General features: G+C 55.9%; 1 non-coding gene and 1 pseudogene across 1 annotated transcript; both read left to right on the plus strand.

Moving 5' to 3' along the window:
* Positions 1 to 1,844: 1,844 nt before the first annotated feature.
* On the plus strand, positions 1,845 to 2,961 carry LOC148481285 (18S ribosomal RNA; annotated as a pseudogene).
* Positions 2,962 to 3,821: 860 nt separating this feature from the next.
* On the plus strand, positions 3,822 to 7,741 carry LOC148481286 (28S ribosomal RNA). Its single transcript, XR_015871934.1, has one exon. It is a non-coding gene; the product is annotated as a 28S ribosomal RNA (ribosomal RNA).
* The last annotated feature ends 12,682 nt before the right edge of the window (positions 7,742 to 20,423 follow it).

A 20,423-nucleotide genomic window follows, 5' to 3' on the forward strand; every position in this document is an offset into this window, starting at 1 on the left:
TGTCAGGCAGGGATGTCCCCTGAGCCCCCTCTTATACATGTTCTCCATTGATCCTTTTGTAAGGAGGCTTGATGGTGGCGCAGTTGGAGGTGTGTACCTGGGCCTGGGTTGTCCATTAAAAGTAGTGGCCTATGCGGATGATGTCACACTTGTCTTGTCTTCCCCCAGGGAGGTTGACAATGTGGTGGCCATCATTCAGGAGTATTCTGTGTCATCTGGCTCCAAGGTTAATCAGGAAAAGAGTGAAGTTTTCTGGATGGGGGAGGAAGGTCTGGAGTTTGACCTTCCAGATGGCCTCCCCCGGGCATGCCAGGAGATTAAAGTTTTAGGTATTAGATTTGGCCCTGGTGATTACGCCGCAAAAAACTGGGATCTTAGGCTGGTTGAGGCTGCTGCGAAGGTTGAGAGCTGGAAGAGGTGGAGGATCTCTCTCAGGGAAAAGGTTGATTTGATAAAGACTTACACTGCCAACATACAGAAAAATAGGAATCAAGTAAGTCTTTTGCTAGAATCTAGGTGGACAAAGATTCAGGCTTTGTTTTTCTAGCTCCTCTGGGGGAACAGGCTGAATTTAATCAAGCGGGTCGTAACCTACAGACCGAGGAGGGAGGGAGGCCTTGGAATGGTCAATCCAGAGCTATTCTTTAGCCTGACCTTTCTTTATTTACATCTGAAGAGTCTCATGTTGGAGACTCCTCCTCGGTGGGTAGGTGGCTTTAAGGTCTGGGTGGATCCCTTCCTTAATGCTTGGAAAGGGGGGAGGTGCGGTAAAGAGTCTTCATGTCAGGCATGGATATCTTCCAACTTACGTGGCCCTGATCTTGAAAGAAACAAGGCATTGGGGCTTGTTAGCAGAGGATTTCAGAACATCTTCTAGAAGGGTGTTGGAGAAGAAAGTTCTGGAGGCTCACTTTCGAGAACCAATGTCCTTGAAAGACTGCCCAGGCACCGTCCGTTCGGAGGGATTGTCTCGGGTTAATGATCCGAGGATACCTCTGAAATTTGAGGACATAGCTTGGCTCTCCTTTCATGGGAGGCTCTATGTGAGGGGAAATCTGAAGTACAAAAAAGCCGATGATCGTGGCTGCCCACATGAGGAATGTGTAGGGGAGGAGGAGACCATGGACCATTTCTTGCTTCGGTGTCCTTTCAATATAGGGGTTTATAATAGAGTCTCCAGAGCCTTGGGTGTCCCATGCCTTTCCCGTCTGTGTTACGCTGGTTGGGCCTATGGGGCATTCACAGGGTATGAGGGTTATGATTTCTCTACACTTTTTAGTTAGTGTAGTGGTTAGGTACTTCACGTAGAATGCATGGTGTCAGGTATCTATTAGACAGAAAGTTCTTCCCCTGGATGTGGTGGTAGGTGACATTCTCCATGAGGTGTGGAAGATTCGGAGGTTAGAGAAGGGGCGAATGGATGCTGTCAGGTGGTCCAGATTGTGGCACCATCTGAAGCCTCCGTGAGGAGGTGGTGGAAATTGGCTTCTTCTCTACTCGGCTTTGGTGGACTGTCTTATCTTGGTCTTTCCTTTACACTCCTGTAGGTTTTCAGTTTCTCTTGGTTTTTAGGTATGGTTTGCATATGTCTAAAGCTCTGTTGCTGTTCCAAACAGTTGTTGGCTGTTTTTTGAGATGCATAGTAATACTACATTTTCTGTTTGTGATATGATGATTCGTTGGGACTTTATGTTATGAATCATGGACTCATGTGCTCTTTTAAAAGCTTTATTTATTGAAGGTTTTTCTTGTGCTGGATCAGGAGTCCTTCTCCAGATGTATATAGGTAAATAAGTGGTTTTAGGTCTGAGCACTTGGGTTTGGTGATGGTTGAGAGTGTTATGTTCTTGATGTGTCATTTGTTTATCCTTATTGCAAGTTCTAAAATAAAAAATATTTCCAGCTCCAATAGCATATATTAAAGTTGCTGCAGTTAAAAAGATCATCGTTGGATCTCGGGATTGAGCTGGCGGTCCGCCGCGAGGGGAGCTACTGCCTGTCCCAGCCCCTACCTCTCGGCGCCTCCCCGATGCTCTTGACTGAGTGTCTCGGGGGCCCGAAGCGTTTACTTTGAAAAAATTAGTGTGTTCAAAGCAGGCCCGGTCGCCTGGATACTTCAGCTAGGAATAATGGAATTGGACTCCCGTCTCCTATTTTGTTGGTTTTCGGAACTGGGGCCATGATTGAGAGGGCCGGCCGGGGGCATCCGTATTGTGCAGCTAGAGGTGAAATTCTTGGACCGGCGCAAGACGAACCAGAGCGAAAGCATTTGCCAAGAATGTTTTCATTAATCAAGAACGAAAGTCGGAGGTTCGAGGACGATCAGATACCATTGCAGTTCCGACCATAAACGATGCCAACCGGCGGCGTTATTCCCATGACCCGCCGAGCAGCTTCCGGGAAACTAAAGTCTTTGGGTTCTGGGGGGAGTATGGTTGCAAAGCTGAAACTTATAGGAAAATTACGGAAGGGCACCACCAGGAGTGGAGCCTGCGGCTTAATTTGACTCAACACGAGAAAACCTCACCCGGCCCAGACATGGAAAGGATTGACAGATCGATAGCTCTTTCTCGATTCTGTGGGTGGTGGTGCATGGCCGTTCTTAGTTTTGTGAGCAATTTGTCTGGTTAATTCCGATAACGAACGAGACTCCCACATGCTAACTAGCTATGCGACACCCGGCGGTCCGCGTCCAGCTTCTTAGACGGACAAGTGGTGTTCAGCCACACGAGATCAAGCAATAACAGGTCTGTGATGCCCTTAGATGTCTGGGACTGCACGCGCACTACACTGAATGGACCACAACTACAGATTGGATGGTTTAGTGAGGTAATCAGATCGGCCTCGCCGGGGTTGGAAACGGCTCTGGCGGAGCGCCGAGAAGATGATCAAACTTGACTATCTAGAGGAAGTAAAAGTCGTAACAAGGTTTCTGTAGGTGAACCTGCGGAAGGATCATTAATGGTCAGGCCCAGGACTGTGGGGTCCGTTGGCCCGAAGCAGCACCGAGAGAGAGGGGGTTCCCGGTAGGGCTAGAGGAGAGGTTGGCGGGCGATGGGCTCCGGCCCACGTCCCATCAGGCGACCCCCTACCCCGGTCCCGTGGCTGGGCCCAGAGATCCAAAAAGATGAGGCCGCACAGAGTGACGGGAGCGGGCCGAAGGGGTGCTGCTGTCCTGGACCCGCCGTGGCCTCCGTTGCATGGAGGGGACAGCCACGGCTGGGGGCGATGGGGACCCCGGATGGCCGCCCCAGAGTAGGCCCAGCACCTGCGTTCCCCAGATGCTCCCGACGGACGGGGGCCTCCGCGCCCCTCCCCACGACCCAAGTGGCCGGGCGGGCGGAGAAGCGCCTGGAAGGAGGCCATGGCGGATGGTGGGGGAACAGCCGCGGGGCCCATCCTCCCCTCTGCACCGGCCTCCAAGGCCTGTGGCCACCCCGCCGCTGGCCCTGCCAGCGGGCGATCCGATTTCCCAGAAGCACAGGTCCCCACCAGGCCAATCTGGGTACCACTCACCTCCTCGCCCGCCCCGGAGAGGGGGGAGGAGGCGGTAGGTTGAGAAGATCTGAGACAATGCGCTTCCCGCCGGCAGGAGCCACGGGGGCCGGACGCGGGCGAGGGACGGGTTCTGCGGCCCGTCCACTCGACCCTTGCACCGGACCCGGATGCGGCGGCGGCGGCTGGGTGCCCGGACACCAGGGCCCCAGGGCGTTGTTTTATTTTTCCCCCACCGGAATGCAGAGTTACCCTGCCGACCGAGAAAGAGAGAGAGAAAAAGCCACGACTCTCAGCGGTGGATCACTCGGCTTGCGTGTCAATGAAGAACGCAGCTAGCTGGGAGAATTAGTGTGAATTGCAGGCCACATTGATCATCGACACTTTGAACGCACCTTGTGGCCCCGGGTTCCTCCAGGGGCTACGCCTGTCTGAGGATCGCTCCCCCATCTATCATCCGACCGCGCCCAGTTGTTTGGGAATGCAGCCCAAAGCGGGTGGTAAACTCCATCTATGGCTAAATACCGGCACGAGACCAATAGCGGACAAGTACCATAAGGGAAAGTTGAAAAGAACTTTGAAGAGATAGTTCAAGAGGGCGTGAATCTGTTGAGAGGTAAACAGGTGGTGTCCGTGCGGTCCGTCCAGAGGACTCAATCCGGCGGGCTGACGCGCTGGCTGCCCAGGTTCGTCGGACCCCCCTTGCCTGCTCTGTCCATCCCCCTTGTGGGGTTGGGCAGCCGGGGGCAGGGGGGATGCGGCCCGGGTGGTCCCTGCACTAGCAGGGCGCATTTCCTCCACGGCGGTGCACCGCGACCGGCTCCGGGCCGGTTGGGAAGGCCCAGGGGGTGGGAAGGTGGCCGGGAGGCCGCAGGCATGCTCCCCTCACAGGGCAGCCGCGTGCTGCGCCGCCCGGCGTTACAGCCCCCTCCCGGCAAGAGCCGTCGCCAGGGGCCGAGGGAGATGACTGCCTCTGTGCTCTCCCCTCATTGAAATGTCCTGCCCCTGCTTCTCCCCCGGGGATGGCAGGAAGCGGGGAGGGGCGACAGGGCCCCCCGCTCCTGGCGCGGCTTTCCACCAGGACGGACTCTCCTCAGTGCATCCCTGACCGCGCCGCCAAGCTAGGAGGGCCCATGACCACGTGATGTTGGTGGCCCACCCGACCCATCTTGGAACATGGACCAAGGAGTCTAACTCATGCGCGAGTCAGAGGGCTCACAGCGAAACCCCACAGCGCAATGAAGGTGAGGGCCGGGGCGACCCCGGCTGAGGTGAGATCCCACTGCCGACCATGCCGGCGGGTGCACCACTGGCCCATCTCGCCCGCTCCATCGTGGAGGTGGAGCATGAGCCCGTGCGATAGGACCCGAAAGATGGTGAACTATGCCTGGGCAAGGCGAAACCAGAGGAAACTCTGGTGGAGGTCTGCAGCGGTCCTGACATGCAAATCGGTCATCCGACCTGGGTATAGGGGCGAAAGACGAATCGAACCATCTAGTAGCTGGTTCCCTCCGAAGTTTCCCTCAGGATAGCTGGCGCTCCGTGCAGGCATGAACCCCTACGCAGTTTTATCCGGTAAAGTGAATGATTAGAGGTCTTGGGGCCGAAACGATCTCAACCTATTCTCAAACTTTAAATGGGTAAGAAGCCTGGCTCGCTGGCCTGGAGCCGGGCATGGAATGCGAGCGCCCAGTGGGCCACTTTTGGTAAGCAGAACTGGTGCTGTGGGATGAACCAAACGCCGGGTTAAGGCGCCCGATGCTGACGCTCATCAGACCCCAGAAAAGGTGTTGGTTGATATAGACAGCAGGACGGTGGCCATGGAAGTCGGAACCCGCTAAGGAGTGTGTAACAACTCACCTGCCGAATCAACTAGCCCTGAAAATGGATGGCGCTGGAGCGTCGGGCCCATACACGGCCATCGCTGGCACTGGCGGGCCTGCGGGGGCTAGGCTGCGACGAGTAGGAGGGCTGCTGCGGTGAGTGCGGAAGCCCAGGGTGAGGGCTCGGGCATAGCTGTCGCGGGTGCAGATCTTGGTGGTAGTAGCAAATATTCAAACGAGAACTTTGAAGGCCGAAGTGGAGAAGGGTTCTATGTGAACAGCAGTTGAACATGGGTCAGTCGGTCCTAAGAGATGGGCGAGTGCCATTCGGAAGGGACGGGTGATGGCCTCCATCACCCTCAGCCGATCGAAAGGGAGTCAGGTTCAGATCCTCGAACCCGGAACGGCGGAGATGGGCGCCCCCACAGTGTCCTGTGCGGTGACGCGACCGATCCTGGAGCAGCCAGCGGGAACCCCGGGGAGAGTTCTCTTTTCTTTGTAAAAGGCAGGGCACCCTGGAATGGGTTTGCCCCGAGAGAGGGGCCCGGGCCTTGGAATGCGTCGCGGTTCCAGTGGCGTCTGGTGAGCTCTCGCTGGCCTTTGAATATCTGGGGGAGAGGGTGTAAATCTCGTGCCAGGTCGTACCCATATCCGCAGCAGGTCTCCAAGGTGAACAGCCTCTGGCATGCTAGGACAATGTAGGTAAGGGAAGTCAGCAAGTCAGATCCGTAACTTCGGGATAAGCATTGGCTCTAAGGGCTGGGTTCTGTCGGGCTGGGTCTTGAAGCGGTTCTGGGCGCGCGCCGTGGCTGGACGAGGTGCCCCCTACCAGCCCCCCATGCTCCGACCAACCCCTCCCCACACCCTTCACTGGGGGCGGCCGGAGTGTGGCGAGTGGCTGTGGGGGCTCCCAGGTGGGTTGGCTCCCCTTACTCTGGACACATGCTGGGCCCTTCCCGTGGATCGCCCCAGCTGCGGTGGGTGCCTCTCCCCCCAGTCTGTCCACTCTCCCTCTCCTATATTCCCCCTTCCTGGGGGGCGGTGGGCTGGCAGGGGGGCCGGCGTCTAGCAGCTGACTTAGAACTGGTGTGGACCAGGGGTATCCGACTGTTTAATTAAAGCAAAGCATCACGAGGGCCCGAAGCGGGTGTTGATGCAATGTGATTTCTGCCCAGTTCTCTGAATGTCAAATTGAAGAAATTCAATGAAGCGCGGGTAAACGGCGGGAGTAACTATGACTCTCTTAAGGTAGCCAAATGCCTCATCATCTAATTAGGGATGCACATGAATGGATGAACGAGATTCCCACTGTCCCTACCTACTATCTAGCGAAACCACAGCCAAGGGAATGGGGTTGGCGGAATCAACAGGGAAAGAAGACCCTGTTGAGCTTGACTCTAGTCTGCAACTGTGAAGAGACATGAGAGGTGTAGGATAAGTGGGAGACCCCCAGTCCCCTTCCGTGGGGCCATGGGGCGCCGTCTGTGAAATACCACTACTCTTATAGTTTTTTCACTTACCCGGTGAGGTGGGGGGGTGAGCCCCGAGTGGGCTCTCGCTTCTGGCTCCAAGCACCTGGCCGGCACGTGACCCGCTCCGGGGACAGTGGCAGGTGGGGAGTTTGACTGGGGTGGTACACCTGTCAAACCATAATGCAGGTGTCCTAAGGCGAACTCAGGGAGGACAGAAATCTCCCGTGGAGCAAAAGGGCAAAAGCTCTCTTGATCTTGATTTTCAGTATGAATACAGACCATGAAAGAGGGGCCTCACGATCCTTCTGACTTTTTGGGTTTTAAGCAGGAGGTGTCAGAAAAGTTATCCACAGGGATAACTGGCTTGTGACGGCAAACGTTCTTAGTGATGTCGCTTTTTGATCCTTTGATGTCGGCTCTTCCTAACATTGTGAAGCAGAATTCACCAAGTGTTGGATTGTTCACCCACTAATAGGGAATGTGAGCTGGGTTTAGACCGTCATGAGACAGGTTACTTTTACCCTACTGATGAGGTGTTGTTGCCATAGTAATCCTGCTCAGTATGAGAGGAACCGCAGGATCAGACATTTGGAGTATGTGCTTGGCTGAGGAGCCAATGGGGTGAAGCTACCATCTGTGGGATTATGACGGAATACCTCTAAGTCAGAATCCCCACTAAGCGCAACAATACCGCAGTGCCATCGAGCCACAGTTGGCCTGGGATAGCCGGGCTTGTCCCCCCCGGGGCACAGGCCCTGGCGTGTAGGGCCACTTGCCACGGGACTGGAGCGTAGACGGAAGTGGGCCGCCTCTCTCCCGCAGCGCATCGCATTTTTGCTGGGCACCTGGTGCTAAATCATTCGTAGACGACCTGATTCTGGGTCAGGGTTTTGTGCGTAGCAGAGCAGCTCCCTTGCTGCGATCTATTGAAAGTCATCCCTCGAGCCGCGCACCCAACGACTCCTGCCCTGGCCAGCCCGACTTGGTCCAGGGAGAAGGGGTAGATGGCCTGGGCCCTTTCCCTGCACGGGCTCCAGGAGAGCATGGGAGATTATGCGAGCAATGCAGCCTGGCCAGGGCTCCAGGAGAGCATGAGAGATTCGGTGAGTGAGGCTTCCCTGCCCAGGCTCCAGGAGAGCATGGGAGATTCTGCGAGCGAGGCATCCCTGCCCGGGCTCCAGGAGAGCATGGGAGATTCTGCGAGCGAGGCAGCCTGACCAGTGCTCCAGGAGAGCATGGGAGTTTATGCGAGCAGAGCAGCCTGGCCAAGGCTCCAGGAGAGCATGGGAGATTATGCAAGTGAGGCATCCCTGCCTGGGCTCCAGGAAAGCATGGGAGATTGTGCGAGCGAGGCATCCCTGCCCGGGAATATTGTAATAATGTATAAATATTGTGTGACAATGTCAATGGTTGTTATTCCTGCATTATAAACCTGGGAGAATATGTCCCAGTTAAAAGGGCTTGATCTAATTATTTAACTAATTAATAAAATGACAAATTCTTAAGTATACTGGTTTGGAGAATATTACTTATTATGGAACAACACCTGTTAAAGGTAACATAAACAATATATATCTATCTATATATATATATATATATATATATATATATATATATATATATATTTTATTTTTTATATACTTGTATATTTTTTTCAGTTATAACACATACTACATGCAATGCACTTTTTATTAATTTCTATAAGTCAACAACACAGGAAAAGACGGCATCAGTAACAAACAAGATGCATTGTGGACAAGATAATTTGCATATATGCAAATTACCTTGCGAACAGAGCCTTGTGATTGATGTGGCACTCTTTTTCTGCATGATTGACATATGGGAATCAGTGAGTGGTGATTGGTATTGTGGGGGAAGAGAAATATTTGGTGAAAGTAAAAAAAAAAATTAGTCTCTCTAATTTTAAATGTTTATGATATAAAGGGACATATAAGAAGCCTGATAAACATTAACAGTCAATGGAGGACACTGGTAACACTGGAGCGGATGGAAAAATTTGCTAATGACAGCTGACTGCGGGACACTGGTAAGAGAAAACAGCGAGACCAGAGATCATGTACTAATGAAAGCAGTCGGCAACAGCACCCCCGGCGAGGACCATCTAGGCCAATAGGAAGATACGTCCAGAGGGTGGGCTGAACCCTTTACCACGAGGTAGATACTATGACTGGCCGTGAGACCAAAAGGGCTCCAGAAGAGCATGGGAGATTCTGCGAGTGAGGTATTCTGGCCAGACAGGGGAACTGCAACCTCTGGAAGTCCCGATGAGGTTTTGAAAATGGGCCCGATCCCGGGACGCAGTTCCAGGAGACCGGGTAAAATCCGCCGGTGCCCCTGCATAAGGTGGCGTGCAGCAGCAAAGCCGTGACGTCTGGGGGAATTCCTCGGGCGGATTCACAGGTGGTGAAGAGGTGAGAGAGAGAGCCAGGAACAGATCCGTGGGGGCGAGGTGTAAACATGGGAGCCAGGGCTCCAGGTAAGCATGGGAGATTCTGAGAGTGAGGCATCCCTGCCTGGGTTCCAGGAGAGCATGGGAGATTCTGCGAGTGAGGCATCCCTGCCCGGGCTCCAGGAGAGTATGGGAGATTCTGTGAGCGAGGCATCCCTGCCCGTTCTCCAGGAGAGCATGGGAGATTGTGCGAGAGATCTGTCCCTACCCGAGCTCCAGGAAAGCATGGGAGATTCTGCGAGTGAGGCATCCCTGCCTGGGCTCCAGGAGAGCATGGGAGATTCTGGGAGCGAGGCGTCCCTGCCCGAGCTCCAGGAAAGCTTGGGAGATTCTGTGAGCGAGGCATAACTTGCCCTTGCTCCAGGAGAGCAAGGGAGATTCTGCGAGGGAGTCATCCCTGCCTTGGCTCCAGGAGAGCATAGGAGATCCTGTGAGCAACACAGCCTGGCCAGGGCTCCAGGAGAATATGGTAGATTCTGCGAGTGATGCATCCCTACCCGAGCTCCAGGAGAGCATGGGAGATTCTGCGAGCGAGGCATCCCTATTTAAGCTCCAGGAAAGCATGGGAGATTCTGAGAGCAAGGCATTCATGCCCGGGCTTCTGGAGAGAATGGTAGATACTGCAAACAACGCAGCCTGGCCAGGGCTACAGGAGATCATGGGAGATTCTGAGAGCGAGGCATACACTGCCCAGGCTCCAGGAGAGCATGGTAGATTCTGCGAGTGAGGTATTCTGGCAAGACAGGGGAACTGCAACCTCCGGAAGTCCCGATGAGGTTTTGAAAATGGTCCCGATGCCTGGACCCAGTTCCAGGAGGCCAGGTAAAATCCGCCGGTGCCCCCGCAAAAGGTGGCTTGCAGCAGCGATGCTGTGACATCTGGGGGAATTCCACGGGTGGATTCACAGGTGAGAGAACAAGCCAGGAAGAGATCCGTGGGGGTGAGGTGTGAGCATGGGAGCCAGGGCTCCAGGTAAGCATGGGAGATTCTGCGAGTGAGGCATCCCTGCCTGGGCTCCAGGAGAGAATGGAAGATTGTGCGAGAGAGGCGTCCCTGCCCGGGCTCCAGGAGAGCATGGGAGATTGTGCAAGTGAGGTATCCCTGCCCGGGCTCCAGGAGAGCATGGGAGATTCTTGGAGCGAGTCATCCCAACCCGAGCTCCAGGAGAGAATGGGAGATTCTGGGAGCGAGGCATCCCTGCCTGGGCTCCAGGAGAGCATGGGAGATTGTGTGCGAGGCATCCCTGGCCAGGGCTCCAGGAGAGCATGCTAGATTCAGTGAGGGAGGCATCCCTGCCCGGACTCCAGGAGAGCATGGGAGATTCTGCGAGCGAGGCATCCCTGCCCCGAGCTCCAGGAGAGCATGGGAGATTCTGCAAACAATGCAGCCTGACCAGTGCTCCAGGAGAGCATGGGAGTTTATGCAAGCAAAGCAGCCTGGCCAAGGCTCCAGGAGTGCATGGGAGATTGTGCGAGCAAAGCGTCCCTGCCCGTGCTCCGGGAAAGCATGGGAGATTGTGCGAGCGAGGCATACCTGCCCGGGCTCCATGAGAGCATGGGAGAATGTGTGAGCGAGGCATCCCTGCCCGGCCTCCAGGAGAGCATGGGAGATTCTGTGAGGGAGGCATCCCTGTTTAAGCTAAAGGAGAGCATGGGAGATTATACAAACAGAGCAGCCTGGCCAGGGCTCCAGGAGAGCATGGGAGATTCTGCGAGCAAAGCAGCCTGGTCAGGGCTCCAGAAGAGCATGGGAGATTCTGCAAGCAAGGCCTCCCTGCCCGAGCTCCAGGAGAGCATGGGAGATTCTGCGAGAGAGGCATCCCTGCCTGGTCTCCATGATAGCATGGGAGATTGTGCGAGCGAGGCATCTCTGCCAGAGATCCAGTAGAGCATGGGAGATTCTGCAAACAAAGCAGCCTGGTCAGGGCTCCAGAAGAGCATGGGAGATTCTGCAAGCGAGGCCTCCCTGCCCGAGCTCCAGAAGAGCATGGGAGATTCTGCAAGCGAGGCATCCCTGCCTGGGCTCCAGGAGAGCATGGGAGATTCTGCGAGTGAGGCGTCTCTGCCAGAGATCCAGTAGAGCATGGGAGATTCTGCAAACAAAGCAGCCTGGCCAGGGCTCCAGGAGAGCATGGGAGATTCTGCAAGCAAAGCAGCCTGGTCAGGGCTCTAGGAGAGAATGGGAGATTCTGTGAGAGAGGCATCCCTGCCTGGTCTCCAGGAGAGCATGGGAGATTGTGCGAGCGAGTCGTCCCTGCCCGGGCTCCAGGAGAGCATGGGAGATTCTGGGAGTGAGGCGTCCCTGCCCAAGATCAATGAGAGCATGGGAGATTCTGCAATCAAAGCAGCCTGGCCAAGGCTCCAGGAGAGCATGGGTGATTCTGCGAGCAAAGCAGCCTGGTCAGGTCTCCAGGAGAGCATGAGAGATTCTGCAAGCGAGGCATCCCTGTTTGAGTTCCAGGAGAGCATGGGAAAATCTGCGAGCGACGCGTCCCTACCTGAGCTCCAGGAAAAATTTGGGAAATTCTGTGAGTGACGTGTCCATGCCTGGGCTTCAGGAGAGCATGGTAGATTCTGCGAGCAACGCAGCCTGGCCAGGGCTCCAGGAGTGCATGGGAGATTCTGCGAGCGAGGTATTCCGGCCAGACAGGGGAACTGCAACCTCCGGAAGTCCCGATGAGGTTTTTAAAAAGGGCCCGATGCCAGGACGCAGTTCCAGGAGGTCGGGTGAAATCCGCCGGTGCCCCAGCAAAAAAGTGGCGCGCAGCAGCAAAGCCATGACGTCTGGGGGAATTCCTCGGGCGGATTCACAAATGGCAAAGAGGTGAGAGAGAGATCCAGGAAGAGATCCGTGGGGGCGAGGTGTCCCAGCCAGGGCTCCAGGAAAGCATGCGAGATTCCGCGAGCAACACAGCCTGGCCAGGGCTTCAGGAGAGCATGGGAGATTCTGTGAGCGAGGCATCCCTGTTTAAGCTCCAGGAGAGCATGGGAGATTCTGTGAGCGAGGCTTCCCTGCCCGGGCTCCAGGAGAGCATGGGAGATTGTGCGAGCGAGGCATCCCTGCCCGGGCTCCAGGAGAGCATGGGAGATTCTGCGAGTGAGGCATCCCTGTTTAAGCTCCAGGAGAGCATGGAAGATTCTGCGAGGTAGGCATCCCTGCCCGGGCTCCAGGAGAGCATGGGAGATTGTGCGAGTGAGGCATCCCTGCCCGGGCTCCAGGAGAGCATGGGAGATTGTGCGAGCAAGGCGTCTCTGTTTGAGCTCCAGGAGAGAATGGGAGATTCTGCGAGTGAGGCATCCCTGCCTGGACTCCAGGAGAGCATGGGAGATTGTGCGAGGGAGTCGTCCCTGCCTGGGCTCCAGGAGAGCATGGGAGATTCTGCGAGTGAGGTATCCCTGCCAGGGCTCCAAGAGAGCATGGGAGATTCTGCGAGAGATCTGTCCCTTCCCAAGCTCCAAAAGAGCATGGGAGATTCTACGAGCAATGCAACCTGGCCAGGGCTCCAGGAGAGAATGCGAGATTCAGCAAGCAATGCTTCCTGGCCAGGGCTCCAGGAGAGCATGGGAGATTGTGCAACGAGGCACACCTGCCCGGGCTCCAGGAGAGCATGGGAGATTCTGCAAGCAAAGCAGCCTGGCCAGGGCTCCAGGAGAGCATGGGAGATTCTGCAAGCAACACTACCTTGCCAGGGCTCCAGGAAAGCATGGGAAATTCTGCGAGCGAGGCGTCCCTGCCTGGGCTCCAGTTAAGCATGGGAAATTTTGAGAACAACGCAAACTGGCCAGGGCTCCTGGAGAGCATGAGATATTCTGTGAGAAATGCAACCTGGCCAGGGCTCCAGGAGAGCATGAGAGATTCTGCGAGTGAGGCATCCCTGCCCAAGCTCCAGGAGAGCATGGGAGATTCTGCGAACGAGGCGTCCCTGCCCGGGGTCCAGGAGTGCCTTGGAGATTCTGCAAGCGAGGCATCCCTGCCTGGGCTCCAGGTGAGCATGGGAGAGTGTGCGAGTGAGGCGTCCCTGCCCGGGCTCCAGGAGAGCATGGGAGATTCTGAGAGTGAGGCATCCCTGCCCGGGCTCAAGGAGAGCATGTTAGATTCTGCGAGTGATGCGTCCCTACCCGAGCTCCAGGAAAGCATGGGAGATTTTGTGAGCGAGGTGTCCATGCCCGGGCTTCAGGAGAGCATGGGAGATTCTGCGAGCTACGCAGCCTGGCCAGGGCTCCAGGAGAGCATGGGAGATTCTGTGAGCGAGGTATCCCTGCCCGCGCTCCAGGAGAGCATGGGAGATTCTTCGAGCAATGCAGCGTGGCCATTGCTCCAGGAGAGCATGGGAGATTCTGCGAGCGAGGCATCCCTGTCTGGGCTCCAGGAAAGAATGGGAGATTCTTCAACGAGGCATCCCTGCCTGATGCATTGTGGACAAGATAATTTGCATATATGCAAATTACCTTGCGAACAGTGCCTTGTGATTTATGTGGCACTCTTTTCCTGCATGATTGACATATGGGAATCAGTGAGTGGTGATTGGTATTGTGGGGGAAGAGATATATTAGGTGAAAGTAAAAAAAAATTAGTCTCTCTAATTTTAAATGTTTCTGATATAAAGGGACATATAAGAAGCCTTATAAACATAAACAGTCAATGGAGGACACTGGTAAGACTGGAGCGGATGGAATAATTTGCTAATGACAGCTGACTGCGGAACACTGGTAAGAGAAAACAGCAAGACCAGAGATCATGTACTAATGACAGTAGTCGGCAACAGCGCCCCCGGCGAGGACCATCTCGGCCAATAGGAAGATACGTCCCTACCAGAGGGTGGGCTGAACCCTTTACTACGAGGGAGATACTATGACTGGCCGTGAGACCAACAGGGCTCCAGAAATGCATGGGAGATTCTGCGAGCGAGGTATTCCGGCCAGACAGGGGAACTGCTACCTCTGGAAGTCCCGATGAGGTTTTGAAAATGGGCCCGATGCCGGGACCCAGTTCCAGAAGGCTGGGTAAAATCCGCCGGTGCCCCCGCAAAAGGTGGCGCGCAGCAGCAAAGCCGTGACGTCCGGGGGAATTCCTCGGGCAGATTCACAGGTGGTGAAGAGGTGAGAGAGAGAGCCAGGAACAGATCCGTGGGGGCGAGGTGTAAGCATGGGAGCCAGGGCTCCAGGTAAGCATGGGAGATTCTGCGAGCGAGGCATCCCTGCCTGGGCTCCAGGAGAGCATGGGAGATTGTGCAAGAGATCTGTCCCTACCCGAGCTCCAGGAAAGCATGGGAGATTCTGCAAGCGAGGCGTCCCTGCCTGGGCTCCAGGAGAGCATGGGAGATTCTGCTAGTGATGCGTCCCTGCCTGAGCTCCAGGAGAGCATGGGAGATTGTGTGAGAGTGGCGTCCCTGCCCAGGCTCCAGGAGAGCATGTTAGATTCTGGGAGCGAGGCGTCCCTACCCGAGCTCCAGGAAAGCATGGGAGATTCTGCGAGCGAGGCATCCCTGCCTGGGCTCCAGGAGAGCATGGGAGATTGTGCAAGAGATCTGTCCCTACCCGAGCTCCAGGAAAGCATGGGAGATTCTGCAAGCGAGGCGTCCCTGCCTGGGCTCCAGGAGAGCATGGGAGATTGTGTGAGAGTGGCGTCCCTGCCCAGGCTCCAGGAGAGCATGTTAGATTCTGGGAGCGAGGCGTCCCTACCCGAGCTCCAGGAAAGCATGGGAGATACTGTGAGCGACGTGTCCATGCCCAGGCTTCAGAAGAGCATGGTAGATTCTGCGAGCAATGCAGCCTGGCAAGGGCTCCAGGAGTGCATGGGAGATTCTTGCAGCGAGGTATTCCGGCCAGACAGGGGAACTGCAACCTCCGGAAGTCCCTATAAGGTTTTGAAAATGGGCCCGATGGCGGGACGCACTTCCAGGAGGTCGGGTAAAATCCGCCATTGCCCCATCAAAAAGTGCCGTGCAGCAGCAATGCCGTGACGTCTGGGGGAATTCCTCGGGCGGATTCACAGCTGGCAAAGAGGTGAGAGAGAGAGCGAGGAAGAGATCCGTGGGGGCGAGGAGTCCCAGCAAGGGCTCCAGGAAAGCATGCGAAATTCTGCGAGCAACACAGCCTGGCCAGGGCTCCAGGAAAGCATGGGAGATTCTGCGAGTGAGGCATCCCTGTTTAAGCTCCAGGAGAGGAGCGAGGCATCCCTGCCCGGGCTCCAGGGAGTATGGGAGATTGTGCAAGTGAGGCGTCCCCGTTTGATCTCCAGGAGAGCATGACAGATTCTGCGAGTGAGGCATCCTTGCCTGAGCTCCAGGAGAGCATGGGAGATTGTGCGAGCGAGGCGTCCCTGCCCGGGATCCAGGAGACCTTGGGAGATTGTGCAAGCGAGGCATCCCTGTTTGAGCTCCAGGAGAGCATGGAAGATTCTGCGAGCGAGGCGTCCCTGCCTGGGATCCTGGAGAACATGGGAGATTGTGTGAGCGAGGCATCCCTGCCCAGGCTCCAGGAGAACATGGGAGATTCTGCAACTGAGGCATCCCTGTTTAAGCTCCAGGAGAGCATGGAAGATTCTGCGAGCGAGGCGTCCCTGTTTGAGCTCCAGGAGAGCATGGAAGATTCTGCGAGCTATGCAGCCTTGCCAAGGCTCCAGGAGAGCATGGAAAAAAATCTCCGAGCGAGGCATCCCTGCCCGGAATCAGGGAGAGCATGGGAGATTCTACGAGCGAGGCATCCCTGTTTAAGCTCCAAGAGAGCATGGCAGATTCTGCAAGTGAGGCATCCTTGCCCGGGCCCCAGGAGAGCATGGGAGATTGTGTGAGCGAGGCATCCCTGCCCAGGCTCCAGGAGAGCATGGGAGATTCTGCAAGCGAGGCATCCCTGTTTAAGTTCCAGGAGAGCATGGAAGATTCTGCGAGCGAGGCGTCCCTGCCCGGGATCCAGGAAAGCATCTGAGATTCTGCGAGCGAGGCATCCCTGTTTAAGCTGCAGGGGAGCATGGAAGATTCTGTGAGCGAGGCATGCCTGCACGGGATCCAGGAGAGCATGGGAGATTCTGCGAGCGAGGCATCCCTGTTTAAGCTCCAGGAGAGCATGTGAGATTGTGCGAGTGAGGCATCCCTGCCCGGGTTCCAGGAGAGCAAAGGAGATTCTGCGAGCAACACAGCCTGGCCAGGGCTTCAGGAGTGCATGTGAGATTCTGCTAGCGAGGTATTCCGGCCAGACAGGGGAACTGCAACCTCCGGAAGTCCCGATGAGGTTTTGAAATTGGGCCAGATGCCGGGACGCAGTTCCAGGAGGTCGGGTAAAATCCACCGTTGCCCCCGCAAAAAGTGGCGCGCAGCAGCAATGCCGTGACGTTTGGGGGAATTCCTCGGGCGGATTCACAAATGGCAAAGAGGTGAGAGAGAGAGCCAGGAAGAGATCCTTGTGGACTAGGTGTCCCAGCCAGGGCTCCAGGACAGGCATGCAAGATTCTGCGAGCAACACAGCCTGGCCAGGGCTCCAGGAGAGCATGGGAGATTCTGCGAGCGAGGCATCCCTGTTTAAGCTCCAGGAGAGGAGCGAGGCATCCCTGCCCGGGCTCCAGGAGAGCATGGGAGATTGTGCAAGCGAGGCGTCCCTGTTTGAGCTCCAGGAGAGCATGATAGATTCTGCGAGTGAGGCATCCTTGCCCGGGCTCCAGGAGAGCATGGGAGATTGTGCGAGCGAGGCATCCCTGCCCGGGCTCCAGGAGAGCATGGGAGATTCTGCAAGCAATGCAGCCTGGCCAAGGCTCCAGGAGGGCATGGGAGATTCTGCGAGAGAGGCATCCCTGTTTATGCTCCAGGAGAGCATGGTAGATCCTGCGAGCAATGCAGCCTGACCAAGGCTCCAGGAGAGCATGGAAGATTGTGCAAGTGAGGCGTCCCTGCCCGGGCTCCAGGAGAGCATGAAAGATTCTGCAAGTGAGGCATCCCTGTTTAAGCTCCAGGAGAGCATGGAAGATTCTGCGAGCGAGGCATCCCTGCCCGGGCTCCAGGAGAGCATGGGAGATTCTGCGAGCGAGGCATCCCTGTTTAAGCTCCAAGAGAGCATGGGAGATTCTGCGAGCGAGGCATCCCTGTTTAAGCTCCAGGAGAGGAGCGAGGTATCCCTGCCCGGGCTCCAGGAGAGTATGCGAGATTGTGCAAGTGAGGCGTCCACGTTTTAGCTACAGGAGAGCATGACAGATTCTGCTAGTGAGGCATCCTTGCCCGAGCTCCAGGAGAGCATGGGAGATTGTGCGAGCGAGGCGTCCCTGCCCGCGATCCAGGAGACCTTGGGAGATTGTGCAAGCGAGGCATCCCTGTTTGAGCTCCAGGAGAGCATGGAAGATTCTGCGAGTGAGGCATCTCTGTTTAAGCTCCAAGAGAGCATGGCAGATTCTGTGAGTGAGGCATCCTTGCCCGGGCCCCAGGAGAGCATGGGAGATTGTGCGAGCGAGTCATCCCTGCTCGGGCTCCAGGAGAGAATGGGAGATTCTGCAAGCGAGGCATCCCTGTTTAAGCTCCAGGAGAGCATGGAAGATTCTGCGAGCGAGGCGTCCCTGCCCGGGATCCTGGAGAACATGGGAGATTGTGTGAGCGAGGCATCCCTGCCCAGGCTCCAGGAGAACATGGGAGATTCTGCAAGTGAGGCATCCCTGTTTAAGCTCCAGGAGAGCATGGTAGATTCTGCGAGCAATGCAGCCTGGCCAAGGCTCCAGGAGAGCATGGAAGATTGTGCAAGTGAGGCTTCCCTGCCCGGGTTCCAGGAGAGCATGGGAGATTGTGCGAGCGAGGCATCCCTGCCTTGGCTCCAGGAGAGCATGGGAGATTCAGCAAGTGAGGCATCCCTGTTTAAGCTCCAGGAGAGCATGGCAGATTCTGCGAGTGACGCATCTCTGCCCGGGATCCTGGAGAACATGGGAGATTGTGTGAGCGAGGCATCCCTGTTCAAAGCTCCAGGAGAGCATGGAAGATACTGCGAGCGAGGCATCCCTGTTTAAGCTACAGGAGAGCATGGTAGATTGTGTGAGCGAGTCATCCCTGCCCAGGCTCCAGGAGAGCATGGGAGAATCTGCGAGCGAGGCGTCCCTGCCCGGGCTCCAGGAGAGCATGGGATACTGTGCGAGCAAGGCATCCCTACCTGGGCTCCAGGAGAGCATGGAGATTCTGTGAGCGAGGCATCCCTGTTTAAGCTCCAGGAGAGGAGCGAGGCATCCCTTCCCGGGCTCCAGGAGAGCATGGAGATTGTGCGAGCAAGGCATCCCTGTTTGAGCTCCAGGAGAGTATGACAGATTCTGCGAGTGAGGCATCCTTGCCCGGGCTCCAGGAGAGCATGGTATATTGTGCAAGCGAGGCATCCCTACCCGAGCTCCAGGAAAGCATGGGAGATTTTGTGAGCGAGGTGTCCATGCCCGGGCTTCAGGAGAGCATGGGAGATTCTGCAAGCTACGCAGCCTGGCCAGGGCTCCAGGAGAGCATGGGAGATTCTGTGAGCGAGGTATCCCTGCCCGCGCTCCAGGAGAGCATGGGAGATTCTTCGAGCAATGCAGCATGGCCATTGCTCCAGGAGAGCATGGGAGATTCTGCGAGCGAGGCATCCCTGTCTGGGCTCCAGGAAAGAATGGGAGATTTTTCAACGAGGCATCCCTGCCTGATGCATTGTGGACAAGATAATTTGCATATATGCAAATTACCTTGCGAACAGTGTCTTGTGATTTATGTGGCACTCTTTTCCTGCATGATTGACATATGGGAATCAGTGAGTGGTGATTGGTATTGTGGGGGAAGAGATATATTAGGTGAAAGTAAAAAAAAATTAGTCTCTCTAATTTTAAATGTTTCTGATATAAAGGGACATATAAGAAGCCTTATAAACATAAACAGTCAATGGAGGACACTGGTAAGACTGGAGCGGATGGAATAATTTGCTAATGACAGCTGACTGCGGAACACTGGTAAGAGAAAACAGCGAGACCAGAGATCATGTACTAATGACAGCAGTCGGCAACAGCGCCCCCGGCGAGGACCATCTCGGCCAATAGGAAGATACGTCCCTACCAGAGGGTGGGCTGAACCCTTTACCACGAGGGAGATACTATGACTGGCCGTGAGACCAACAGGGCTCCAGAAATGCATGGGAGATTCTGCGAGCGAGGTATTCCGGCCAGACAGGGGAACTGCTACCTCTGGAAGTCCCGATGAGGTTTTGAAAATGGGCCCGATGCCGGGACCAAGTTCCAGAAGGCTGGGTAAAATCCGCCGGTGCCCCCGCAAAAGGTGGCGCGCAGCAGCAAAGCCGTGACGTCCGGGGGAATTCCTCGGGCAGATTCACAGGTGGTGAAGAGGTGAGAGAGAGAGCCAGGAACAGATCCGTGGGGGCGAGGTGTAAGCATGGGAGCCAGGGCTCCAGGTAAGCATGGGAGATTCTGCGAGCGAGGCACTGGGCTCCAGGAGAGCATGGGAGATTGTGCAAGAGATCTGTCCCTACCCGAGCTCCAGGAAAGCATGGGAGATTCTGCAAGCGAGGCGTCCCTGCCTGGGCTCCAGGAGAGCATGGGAGATTCTGCTAGTGATGCGTCCCTGCCTGAGCTCCAGGAGAGCATGGGAGATTGTGTGAGAGTGGCGTCCCTGCCCAGGCTCCAGGAGAGCATGGGAGATACTGTGAGCGACGTGTCCATGCCCAGGCTTCAGAAGAGCATGGTAGATTCTGCGAGCAATGCAGCCTGGCAAGGGCTCCAGGAGTGCATGGGAGATTCTTGCAGCGAGGTATTCCGGCCAGACAGGGGAACTGCAACCTCCGGAAGTCCCGATGAGGTTTTGAAAATGGGCCTATGGTGGGATGCACTTCCAGGAGGTCGGGTAAAATCCGCCATTGCCCCATCAAAAAGTGCCGTGCAGCAGCAATGCCGTGACGTCTGGGGGAATTCCTCGGGTGGATTCACAGCTGGCAAAGAGGTGAGAGAGAGAGCCAGGAAGAGATCCGTGGGGGCGAGGAATCCCAGCCAGGGCTCCAGGAAAGCATGCGAAATTCTGTGAGCAACACAGCCTGGTCAGAGCTCTAGGAGAGCATGGGAGATTCTGCTAGTGATGCGTCCCTGCCTGAGCTCCAGGAGAGCATGGAAGATTCTGCGAGCGAGGCATCCCTGTTTGAGCTCCAGGAGAGCATGGGAGAATCAGCGAGTGAG

The sequence above is a fragment of the Taudactylus pleione genome, unplaced genomic scaffold (genome assembly GCF_031769625.1).
Source record: "Taudactylus pleione unplaced genomic scaffold, aTauple2 ptg000587l, whole genome shotgun sequence".
NCBI classification, from domain to species: Eukaryota; Metazoa; Chordata; class Amphibia; order Anura; family Myobatrachidae; genus Taudactylus; species Taudactylus pleione.